Source organism: Peromyscus leucopus, chromosome 8b, assembly GCF_004664715.2.
Source record: "Peromyscus leucopus breed LL Stock chromosome 8b, UCI_PerLeu_2.1, whole genome shotgun sequence".
Taxonomy (NCBI): Eukaryota; Metazoa; Chordata; class Mammalia; order Rodentia; family Cricetidae; genus Peromyscus; species Peromyscus leucopus.
The window spans coordinates 23433119-23446343 of NC_051086.1; positions in this window are offsets into that span (position 1 = coordinate 23433119).

Consider the following 13225-nt stretch of genomic DNA (forward strand, 5'->3'; position numbering starts at 1 on the left):
TACCAGGAGCAAGCCCAAGAATGCTCCCCACTCTAGATTCCTGTTGGAAATGGGGCTGCTTTCTCCCCATGTGTTCCTGCCATCACCACCCACCATGACACAGTGCAGCCAAGGGCCCTCTCTAGAACTCATCTCCTGCGGGCTCCATACCGGCTAGCTCCATACCAGCTAGCTCAATAAACAGCCTTACTCTGTAAAGCTAGGCAGCCTCCAGTGAAATGAGTAACTGAGGCAAAGTCATTAAAACAACAAAGACTTCCCAGGCATAGCAGCATGGACCCATCAATCACAACTACTTGGGAGGCAGGGGCAAAAACACTGAAAGTTCAAGGGAACTTGGGCTGCACAGTCAGATCCAAAGTCAAAAGCAGAGCAGGGATTCTAACGGTGTTCATCTGTCCTTTGTTGTCAGCGTGACTGGATCAGGAGTCAACTGAAAGGCATACCTCTGGACACACTTGGGAGGGATTTTCTTAGTTAGGATGGTTAGAATGGGAAGAGCCACCCAAATGTGAGTGGGACCTTCCACTACCAGCCCATATGTAAGGAGACCAAAGAGAAAACATTTGGGTTTTTGCCTGTCTGCCTTCTAATCATGCTGTCAAGTTCATCTACTTCTGCTGATCTCCAGGAATTCCCCAGGCCTTCAGTACCAGACTAGCACTGCTGAGGCATACAGCCTCATAGACTGAGCAGTTACTGGGTTCTTGGCCTCTCCAATGTGCAGATGGTATTGTTGGACTACTCAGTTAATATTGTTCAAGTCAATCAAATAAACACCCTTAGGAAAATACATTCATTCTGTGGGTTCTGTCCCTCTACTAAAATCCTAACACTGCGCTAACACAAGGCCAGGGGAATCAAAAAGCAGGTCACTGAAAGAAGGCTTTAAGGAAAAACAAATTGTGCGTGACAGATCAGGCATGCTGGGGCTGGCCTGCAGGATGCCAGGCTTCTCTTTGTACCACTGCCCTCCAGAGGTATATCTGTGAATGCAAGGCCAGAGAAGAAGCTTAAGCAGCCAGTCGGTGTCCTCAGGGCACCCCAGGCCACATGCGGCCACACGCCATCAAGACTCCAAGAACTAGGCCACTTATCTCCAGCTCAGTCATGTGAATGTCTGAGGGCCCTGTGAGCCCTGGTCTCCCCACTGGACACCACGGCTGATCGCTGGTGCCAATGAGCTAGCCTCTGCGCAATCCACCTCCGGGCTTCTCCAAGACCCTGGAATTGATGTTGTTTTGCTTTTTGTTAGACTATCTTTACAGCCCTTTAGGGTCACAGCAAAACAGAGGAGACAGTACCATTTCCTATACACCCCTGTGCCATCATGCAGCCTTTCCCATTATCCACATCTTTTATCAGAGGGCCTCAATGGTTACACAGGTAAGCCCCCTTGACCCATGTCCATCACCCAGAGCCTGAAGTTTTGTGGAGAAGCACTTTCTCAGAATTTCTACAGCAAGCTAGGGTAATAAAGTGTCTAGACACAGACCAGATGAGCCTGCCTCATCCATCCTCTGTCGAGACTCACAGTCTGCACAGAAACCCCTAGAGGACTAGGAGTGAGACTCCTGGGTCACTGGGCTGCGGATGAGCAGAAAGGTGCATCATAAAAATGGTATGCCACTCATTTAGCTTGGGAGAAAAGGGAAATAAAAGCTAGTGTCCCGCAACCAGGTGGATGCGGTTAACCTGTCAAGGGCATGTCTTCTAATGCCTTCAGGCACTGGGGCTTGAGAATTGGAGGCTGCTGTTGTGGCCAAGGATGCCATCCTCTTCCCCAGTCCCCTGCTGAGTGTAAGGATTATTAAAATGACAAAGTGCTCAGTAATGAGCACTTCCTGCTAGGTCCTGCCCCGTTCTTCAGTCATGCTGACTCTATTAACCCTGTGAAGACTGCAGTGGCTGAGTCCTCTGTGGGGTGGGGTGCATCATGCATTTGCCTGCGTATGAAAGCCAGGGGACAACCTCAGGCATCATTCCTCAGGACGCTGTTGACCTGGGGGCTTTTTGGTGATGGGTCTCTCACTGACCTGGAACTCACCAATTAAGTTGGGGGGTGGCAAGCAGGCCCCAAGGATCTTCCTGTCCCTGCCATTGCAGCACTGGGGTAGGTAACACCATGCATGGCTTTAAAAAAAAAAAAAGAAAATAATTTGTTGGGGGTGGGGGAGCTGGAGAGATGGCCCAGTGCTTAAAGCACTTGCTGCTCTGCAGAGGACCCCAGTTTGATTCCCAGAATTCATAAGGCTCACAACTAACTTTAACTCCAGGTCCAGGGCATCTGATGGGCTTTTCTGGTCTCAACAGGCGTATGATGTACAGGCAAAACACTTGTGCACATACAATAAAAATAAATCTTTCATTTTTCCTTTACTTAATTTAACTAACAATTTCATTCACTTATTTGTTATTTGAGTGTGTGTGCATGTGCATGCATGCCACGTGCATGTTGATGTCAGACAACAGCGTGTAGTATCAGTTCTCTCCTTCCCCAGTGTGGATCCCTGGGATCAAACTTGCGTCATTTCAGCTTGGCGGCAAGCGCCTTTACCCACTAAGCCATCTTGCTGGCCCACACCTAGATTTCTACATGGGCCCTGAGCCTTGAACTCAGATCCTCATGCTTGTATGGCAAGCACTTTTACTCACTGCCATCTCTCCAGCCCCTTTCCGGTCTTAAAGACAAGGAGACTGAATCTTGGAACCAGTACACACCAGCCCACTGCAGCCCTGGGAGTTTTACTGTAGCTCCACCCCACAGACTGAGTGTTACTGAGGTGAAATTCCGTAAGGGGATTCTGCGCTTCCAACGCCCATAGCCAGCCCTCTTCCACAGGTGAGCACTGGCTCTAATCAGTCACCGCTGACAGAAAGCACGGTTCCCAACATCTCCTGACTGTTACCTGAGTTGTTTTTATCACAGAGTACCTGACACAGACAAGTAGGAAAGAGAGGCAAGGTTTGTCCTGGCTCACCGTTCAGACCTGTCGGTTCACTGTGGTGAGGAGGGCGGCATGGAGCAGTTTATATCATAGCAGACAAGAAACAGAGAGAAACTATAAGGAAAATCCGAGCAGGAAATGGGCCCCAAGGACATGGCCCTGGAAACCTACTTCTTCTGACCAGGCCCCACCTACCTCTCTCTCCCTCCAAATAATGCCATCCTATAACAAAGACAGCGAGAGATTAACCCATTGATCAGGTCAGAGTCCTTTCTTTCTTTCTTTTTTCTTTCTTTCTTTCTTCCTTTCTTTCTTTCTTTCTTTCTTTCTTTCTTTCTTTCTTTCTTTCTTTCTTTCTTTCGAAGACCAGACAGTCACATGCAGCGCCTCATCTGGTATGCCTGGAGTCTTGGAGGCCTAACTTCCCTCTGTCCTACAAATGGACTTTGGAGACTAATTTGGGGGTTCCAGCAAGGGACTGAAGCTCCTCATCTGCCCGTGACAAAGACTAGTCCTCTTCTGTCAAGGAAGGCCAACCTCTGACAGAGCATACAGGATGGTGAGAGGGAGGAAGGGGACACCTGCCTAGCCAGCCAGGTCAGCAGATCAACTCTGGTAATCAATGGAGTGACTGATGTCACAGCCAGATCAGCCCCACATCCAGAGCCCTTGTGTTCTAATCCTCTCTGGAAGACTCATGGACACCACCAGAGGCATGCACAAATATGCTAGGTAGTTTTTAGTCCAGTAAAGTTGACCGTTGAGTTTAGCCCTACTTTGGGAAACTGTCCACAAATGAGTGCAGGAGGGGTATTTGTATCTGTTGTTCAGGGTCCCCTGTCCCCTACCCAGGGACCAACATATAACCTGGCACATGGTCCTTTATAAGCAATACTAATTATTATATACATGACGTGTCATGCGTGCCAAGCACTGGTCTCATTGTAGCGCATTATTTAATCCCCATGGGAATCCTGTGGAACGAATTCATAGCAATAGTGCCTGTGGACCAAGGCATGTGGCTTCAATGAGCCTGTGCATGAAGGTGGTTGGCCCAGTTCCTGGTACCAGGAAACAGTAGATACCAGGGATATATAACCCAAGCTCGCTTTCTCAAACCAGGACTCATCCCATGGGCTAGCGCTGCCCACATTCAAGGTGTGTCTCCCCACCTCAGTCAGTTCTTCCTGGAAATGCCCTCCCAGACCCTCCCAGAAACATGTTTCCATGGTAACTCTAAATCCCATTCAGTGTGTAACACCAGAGCTTCTCCCTTCACAGTGAGAGTGTGCCTGGGTTCTGACTCGAAACAAAATGGTCCAGGCTGGAATCCAGTGACACTCATTTTCACAGATCTCTCCATGGGAAGAAAGGGTGTGTTTTTTTTTTCATATAGTAGAAGCAAATAGAGTTATTTCTAAAGTCCCTTTAACAAGGTATGATTTAAACAAAAATATTGAGTAAATAACTAGGCTCTGGATTTGAGGGGGAAACCATAAAGATGTCTGGGAGCAGACTTTATGGATCTTATATGGCTGCTCTGTGCATGATAGCCACTAGTCATTGGTGGCTGCCTATCTGGCTGTTTATCAGGAGTTTTGAAAGAGACTCTGGAAATGCAGCCCAGGCTGACCTTGAACCTGTGGTCCTCCTGCCTCAGTCTCCCAAATAGTAGGATTCTGTAGTGGTTATACCACTGTAATGGTTAATATGATTGACAACTTGTCAGGATCTAGAATCATCTAGGAGATATGCTTCCAGGCATGCCTGGGAGGGATTGTCCCAATTAGGTTCATGAAAGGGAGAAGTCTCACACTAAGCGTAAGCAGTACCATTCCTGGGATTGGGTACTTGGATGCATGTGCAGGAGAAAAAGAGCTGAGCACCCAAAAGCAATGGCCTGAAATGGAACCTCTAAAGCCACGAGCCAAAAGAAACCTTTTCTCCTCTTACATTATTTTTTTCTAGTATTTTCTCATTCAATGGAAAGGTGAGTAACATAAGCATGTGTGCATCATAGCAACTAGAAATGAAAAAACCTGGCCAAGCTCCAAAGTGACCTTGAGATGTTCATTCGTAAACTTGGGATGGCTTGGGTACTCTGCCTTTTTAACTCTGTGCAATGTGAATTCTTCCGGGGTTTCTGCTTGAGAATACCAGGGAAAGAAAGGAAAATACACTGTTTGGTATCTAAAGGTCCCTGTTTTGATCCTAGGTTTCCACAGCAAAATGTAGGTACTGTGCTGTGTGGGGATAGGGGATTGGGCTGAATAGCAGGTTTAAGAGAGATGCAGAGATGAGTCCAGATAAAAGGTCTTTAATGGCACCGGCCAACAGCTAGACAAAGAAAACTCTTTGGAGTGGGCTCCAAGATAATACATGATCTGTGCTCTCATGATTTGGTCGCCTGCTAAGAGTTGGGGTGACACCCAATGGGGAGTAGAGAGATTCATGTGTGACTAGGATTCGCTTAGCCTCAGACCCCAGGCGATGGGAGGCTGGGCTCGCTCCTCCACCCTGCCCCTGGAGCAGCAAAGATGGCGCTGGGCTTTAACTGCGGTGTTGTTGGTTTAGGGCCTGAAGGATCGGAGTGCTGGGACAGATTGTACATTCGGCTACATTCTGCTACTTTGCTGTGTTTCTAAAGAGAGCCCCCCACCACACACACACACACACACACACACACACACACACACACACACACACACAGGTGGGTGCTGTTTGTCTACTTTACGGATGAGGAAACAGAGGCTCTGAGACATTAGTAACTTGCCCAGGCCTCATGGCTTGTACTTTTAGGAAGGCATCCCAGACTCCAAAGCCCAGGACTTTGTGTGCCTTCCAACATACTGTCTCTCCTAAGTGTGCGAGAAGTCCATTCCTGGCGCCTCGGCTCCCCTGCTATCCCAGCACTCCGGCGTCCTTCACTTGGCTCCTTTATCTGTGGGACAAGTCAATAATGTGAGTCCTGGTTGTCTAGGTCCCCCTCCCTGCCAGCCCCACTGCCCAAAGTCGTGGTATCGGACCATCTGCCTCCCCCGTTCCCCTAAGTTCCTCCTCTGCTTTCCCCATGGCACTCAGCCCTGCTGTCTGGAACACATTTTCCCAACTGAGAAAGAAGAAATCGAAAATTTTGTTCTCTAGCTTCCCTTCTCACCCATGGCTAAAAGCCTCGCACAGAACGATAATATCCAAAGCCATTTGGAAACCAAGGTAGGAGCTCGGCCTCCCCCAAGTCAGTATTTACTGAATCTGCACCGTGAGCCAGAAGCTGGCTTGGTCGGGCTAGGAACAGCAGAAATGAGAAGGGACTAAGGTTTGGCACCTGGGGATTGGGGCTCCCCAGCACTCCTTCCCCATCCCAAGTAAGTGAACCTCAGATTCCTGATCTTCAAACCAGAGGCCTTTGGGACGTGGGGAGGACACGGCAGGACTGAGCCTTGGGCCTAGGGCCCGTGTGTCCAGGGGATGTGAGAGCCCATTCCCTAAGCAAAGCTTTGGAAGCTAAGCGCGGAAGATGCGACCCTCCTGGCGAGCCTGCCACCCTGCATCGATTAGATTTGGCTTGCAAAATGTTCCGGAGATGAAAGGAGCTGCCAGGGAGCCAGATAATCAAAGCTTCTTTGTGACCTGAAGTTCCTATCGCTGGCTGGAAAAGAGAAAAATGACAAAAGACCACAGAAGAGGCTGAGCCGCAGCAGCAGCAGCCCTCCCACCGCTGAGTCACATACATGGGGAGGGGGAGGGGCAAGCCTGTCCATCCCTCCCATACTGGGGAAGCTGGCACTCAGAGATGGTAAGGATAACTCCCAAGTCTGCCCAAAGCCAGGTCTCAGATCTCACCCTTTGCCTTCCTTCTGCTGCCCAGGGCCTTTCCTGGCCATATTTGATTCTTTTCTCCATCCTGAAGTCTGCTTTCCAACCACCAAGTCAGTCAGAGTTTCACCCCTGCCCAAACAGTGTGTCTGTGTGCTCCCTGCACAATGCAGCAGTGGAACCCAGGTATCCTGGGCAACTGAAGGGGCTGCAGTTTCTTCAAGGATTCAGCGCCTGAGAGGGGGCTATGGTAGATGGCCTAAACCCATGTGTGTACAGCCGGTACTAAGCAGATCCAGTGGGTTGGGAGGGCTGGGGAAGGGAGAGGAAGAGAGACAGATAAAAGAGCACTGTGAAGCTGAGGGGGAGACGTGTGGAGGAATAAGGGAAGAACTGGATGGGAGGGAACAGAAAACCAGAGCACATTGTGTGCACATGGGAAATTGTCAAGCAAAAATTATTTAAAAAGAGAAAGAAATGAGAAAACACATCTGAGGCAGTCCTTCACATCTCCACACATTGGCCATGGATGCTTGGCCAAACATCACGCTGCCCTCTAACTGGATATGGGGAGCAGGCTGCACACAGAATCTCAAGGTGCCCCTAAAAGGCGGGTGTGGGGCTGGGATGGCTCGCGGACTGGGAAACTGGTGGGCTCAGCTGGATCAGCCTTCAATGAGCTGGGACAATGGCTCCACAGCCACAGTGCTTGCCCTGAAAGTGTCAGGACCAGAGTCCATGTCCCCAGAATCCACATCAATGCTGGGTGGGCATAGTGGCCTGCCCGGAATTCTAGCCTCAGAAGAAGACAGGGGATCCCAGAGCAAGCTGGGCAGTGAGACTAGACGTACCCAGAATATCTGGGTTTGGTTGAGAGACGCTGCCTCAGTGCATAAAGAGGAAGGGTGGAGGAGAATTCCCAACATCAACCTCAGGTTTCCACACACTCACATACATGTACCCACACACATGTGGAACATTCATTTATACATATGCCCACCACACAAATGGAAACAGAAAAATAAACAAATGTTTTTGTCAGGTGATTTAAATGGGAATCTATAACTCTCAGAAACAGACCTTGCAAGTAGAAAAGCCCTAGATGACAAGGGTTGCAGGCAGGGCAAGGACACACCCAGCTTCACTGCTACCCAGGTCCAGAGGCAGGAGGATAAGAGGCAGGTTGCATAAGTTATATACTAACTAGACCCATTGTTCTGTGGAATTTTCTACATGCCCCTTACCCAGCAAGGTTTTGGGGACTTTCCAAGCACCAGCACCAGCCCAAACCACAAAGAACATCATGCCTCTTAGCCTAATTTAGTAACATCAACCAGTCTTGGATGCATGGGTCTCTCAAAACTCTGGGAATGGAGCAGCTTTGCACCCTGCTTCACGGGAATGAGCTGGACAGTGTTTAGAATGTTGCTAGGTCTATGTCACCCCCTAGCTCACAGGGTGGAAGTAACAGTCATTCGGGCATGTCATTCACATTACTTTTGCTCCCCAAGAGGTCAACACAGAGGAAAGAGCAGCTCATGGAGCCTGCCCGACATCCATTGGATTTGTTTTGAGTAAGCGGTTGCGTTATGGTCATTCTTCTAAACACCATACTGCAATGAAAAGGAATGACATTCACTGGGCACCACATAGGAATAGAATAATTTCATGAAAGTGAAACAAAAAGGTCCAAATATGAAAACATATGCCTGCTTTGGTTCTTATTAAGTTTAAAATAAGCAGAGCCAAGCTATGTTGTGAGGTGAATGCACACACAATAATACGATGAAACCCAGCCAACAACTGAGGACCTTGGGAGGAAGGGTGATGGGTTTCTGTAAAGGAGGGCATGGGAATAAACAGAGGCCTCTTGGATGGGTTGTCAATTGGCTGTTTATTTTACAGCTATTGTATATGCATGCTATCTGTAATGTTGTTGTTATTATTGTTGTTGTTGTGCTGTGCTTTACAGAGACAGAATCTTGTTGTGTAGCCCAGGTTGGCCTGGAATTTGCTGTGTAGTTTAGGCTGGCCTGGAACTCACTATCTTTCATGATAGAAATGTGTTCAGACTGTCATTAGGTAACAGCAAATTAAAACATTAATGAAATAGCACTACCTACCTTTAGAGTGGCCAAAATCCAGAACACGGGAACAGCAGATGCTATCAAGGATAAGTGTGATACATTGTATAGTCTGATAAACTTGCCTGAGGATCAGAGGACAGAGCCAGCCTCTAGAGTGGACACAGAGCCAGGCAGTGGTGGCACACCCTTTAATCCCAGCACTTGAGATCTCATGCCTTTGCTTGGGAAGCACACACGCCTTTAATCCCAGGAAGTGATATGGCAGGGCAGAGAAAGGTAATGCAAGGCGTGAGGAAACAGGAACTCACTCTCTTTAGGCTGAGGATTTCGTAGAGGTCAGAACTAGTAGCTGGCTGCTCTGTGTCTCTGAGCTTTCAGCTTTCACCCTGATATCTGGCTCTGGTTTTTTGTTTGTTTGTTTGTTTGTTTTTTGGTTTTTTTTTTGTTGCTGTTGTTTTTCGAGACAGGGTTTCTCTGTGTAGCTTTGCGCCTTTCCTGGAGCTCACTTGGTAGCCCAGGCTGGCCTCAAACTCACAGAGATCCGCCTGGCTCTGCCTCCCAAATGCTGGGATTAAAGGCGTGCGCCACCACCGCCCAGCTCTGGCTCTGGGTTTTTTATTAAAAGACCATCTAAGATTCGAACAGATGAGAGACAATGAGAACTGGCAATCTTTGCTACTGGGAAGGAGAAATGGTACAACTACTTTGGAAGATGCATTGATTTCTAAGAAAATTAAACATGCTCTTTCCATGAGATCCTACAGCTGTGCTCCTTGATTATTCACGCAAATGAACTGAATATTTATTTCCACACAAAAGTTAACACAGTGATACTTATAGCAGCTTTTTTCATAATAACCAAAAAACTTAAAGGAGGCAAAATATCCTGTGAATTAATAAAATAGTGGGTTTTCTTTTTTTCTTTGCTTTTTTTTTCTTTTCTTTTTTTTTCTTTTCTTTTTTTTTTTTTTTTTTTTTTTTTTTTGGTTTTTCGAGACAGGGTTTCTCTGTGTAGCTTTGCGTCTTTCCTGGGACTCGCTTTGTAGCCCAGGCTGGCCTTGAACTCACAGAGATCCACTTGGCTCTGCCTCCCGAGTGCTGGGACTAAAGGCGTGCGCCACCACCGCCCAGCCGTGGTTTTTCAAATAACGTGAAATTATTCAGCACGAAAAGGATCGCCCAGCCGTGGTTTTTCAAATAACGTGAAATTATTCAGCACGAAAAGGATGGGCTACAAAGCCATGAAAAGAAATGGGGGAAACTAACACGAATTGCTAAACAGTATTATTAATAGAAAAAACCCAGAGCCAGATATCATGGTGAAAGCTGAAAGAATAAGTCAGCCACAAGTCTCTCTCTCTCTCTCTCTCTCTCTCTCTCTCTCTCTCTCTCTCTCTCTCTCTCTCTCTCTCTCTTTGAGTCAGGGTTTCTCCATGTAGTTTTAGTGTCTGTCCTGGAGCTCACTCTGTAGCCCAGGCTGGCCTCGAACTCACAGAGATCCGCCTGGCTCTGCCTCCCGAGTGCCGGGATTAAAGGCATGCGCCACCACCGCCCAGCTCAGCCACAAGTTCTTACCTCTATGAAATCCTTAGCCTCAAAAGAGTGAGTTCTGTTTCTTCTTGTCTTATATACCTTTCTCCGCCCAGACATCACTTCCTGGGATTAAAGGTGTGTGCCACCACTGCCTGGCTCTGTTCCCAGTGTGGCCTTGAACTCACAGAGCTCTCTGACTCCCGAGTGATAGGATTGAAGGTATGTGCCATCAGTGTCTGGCCTCTATGTCTAATCTAGTGGCTGGTTCTGTCCTCTGATCCCCTGATAAGTTTTATTGGGGTGGACAGTATATCACCACAGGAAACTCAAATGCATGTAGTGAAAGAAGCCAGGCTTCAAAGTTTACCTGTTGCGTGGTTCCTCCTACGAGTTTAAAGTCCATGCATGGGTTTGAGGGAGGCAGAGATAACTAGGCAGAGCCAGGAGGACTTTCAGAGGAGTGACAATATTCCGTGTGATACTGTAATGGTAGACACATATCATCACACGTATTCCAAACCCTAAGATACACATCACCAAGAGAGAATCCTTGTGTAAACCACAGACTTCAAGTGACAACAGTGTGTTGGGCAAATACATTGTTATCAAAGCTGCTGTGAGCATCACTGCTGGGATAGATGGAAGCTCAGGAGTAAGGGGGATGTCTCCCTTTTCTTCTTCTCAATGGAACCTAAAATTGCCCCCCTTAAAGGGAAGTTTACTAGGCTGGCTGGACAGCCTAAAGTAAAGCTCTTGCCGTGAAGCATGAGGACCTGAGTCTGATCCCCAGGATCAAGATGCCCAGACGTTTGTCTCCATGGTGATTCTAGGTCCTGTCAAGTTGACAATCATAGGCAATGACTGTTGGATAAGCAGGAGTATTCTCCAGTCCACCATGACACTGCTCCCCATCTCCACATCCACCGGTGATGTGCCTCTGCCCTGAAGACTCCCCAGACTATGCAGAGATCTGACATGAAATGGGGAATTTAGAAGGAGATGGCTGAAAATGATCAAAGTTACTCACAATGTTCTGCCAGCCTGCATAAATTCCCCTGGGACCTGGGGAATCCCAGGAAGGAGAGCAGAGCTGGCTGGTAACAATTGGAAGTGGATATTATTCTCCCAAAGCCAGACTCTGGAAGGAACAGAGTGGTTTCTCCTTATTTCTCAAGGGAACACGTTGATCCAGTTGTCAATGAGTGGCTAAAACCTCTCCTTCCCACTAAGCTGATCACGACATCTTCTCAGAAGCTGTCTCTTCCCAGAGGCATCCAAGGCAGCAGCGCCCCCAGTGGCATGAGGTGGTATCTCCAAGGTCTTTTTCATCCTGCAAACCATGGTACTTGTTTTTGCCAACATACCATAGGAACAGCATGTGTGTGCATATACACATGTGGAGGCACAGGCTGATATCAGGTATCCTCCTCAATCACTCTTCACTCGTGTGTGTGTGTGTGTGTGTGTGTGTGTGTGTGTGTGTGTGTGTGTGTGTGTCTACATGTGGAATGTGCATGTGGGTGGAGGTGTACACAGAGGCCAGAAGAGGGTGCCAGATCCTCTGGAGCTGGAGTTACAAGCAGTTGTAAGTAAATAAAATATGGGGTGATGGGAACTGAACTCTGGCCTCTGAAAGATCAGCAAGTGCTATTAACTACTGAGCTATCTCTCCACCTCCTTCACCTTATTTTTTGAGACAACGCCTCTTGCTGAACCTGGAACTCACTTGTTCAGTTACACCAGCTGGCCAATGAACCCCCCAGTACAGGGATCACAGGATCGCCAGCACGTCTGGCTTTTTATGTTGGTGCTAAGTGTGGAACTTGGGTCCTCATGCAAATACTTCACCACTGAGCATCTCCCCAGTCCCTGTCATCATTCTGTGGAAACACTCTGTCTCTGCTCATTCTTCTAGATACTCACTGAGTCTTCCCTCACATTTTCAAAAGTTTCCTTTTCAGTATCATGTCCCCAAGAACTTGTGTGTTTTGTCTTGTAACTGAAAAAAAACTTGCACAGCATAACCATCAGCATTGGAAAATGGGAACTGAACAGTGGCACTGAACACATTCACAACACAATGCAGCTGCCCCCTTCACCTTGACGACCCCCAGGAGGCTCAGCCTCCACTAATCAGTCACCCATTCTTTTTCTCGACATCCCCCTCCCCCGAATAAACACTAGCCTACTTATCATCTGTACGAAGTTTTGCCTCCTCTGGACACTTCCTATAAATGGTATCCTATACCATGTGACTATTGTGCCTGGCTTCTTTCACTCAGCATATTGTTTTCAAGGTTATGGCAATGTGTATCAAGGCTCCATTCATTTTTACAACTGAATACTATTTGATGATATCTTATTTTGTTTTCTGTTGCTGTGACAAAACACTGACCAAACCCAACTTGGGTGATGAAAGTGTTTATTTGTCTTATAGCTTATAGTCCATCACTGAAGGAAGCCAAGGCAAGAACTCAAGTCAGGAATTTAGAGGCAGAAACTGAAGCAGAGACCATGAAAGAAAGCTGCTTACTGGTTTGCTCTCCTTGGCTTGCTCTGTCTGCTTGCTTGAGATGATAGATAGATAGATAGATAGATAGATAGATAGATAGATAGATAGATAGATAGATAGATGATAGATAGATAGATAGATAGATAGATAGATAGATAGATAGATAGATTATGAATGTTTTGTCTGCATGTATGTATGTGCTCACTGAGGCCAGAGAGGGCATCAGACCCCCTTGGAACTGGCGTCAGCACCATAGAGGTGCTGGGAACTTAACTTGGGTCCTCTGCAAGAGCAGCCACTGTTCTTCACCAAGCAGCAGCCTCTCCAGC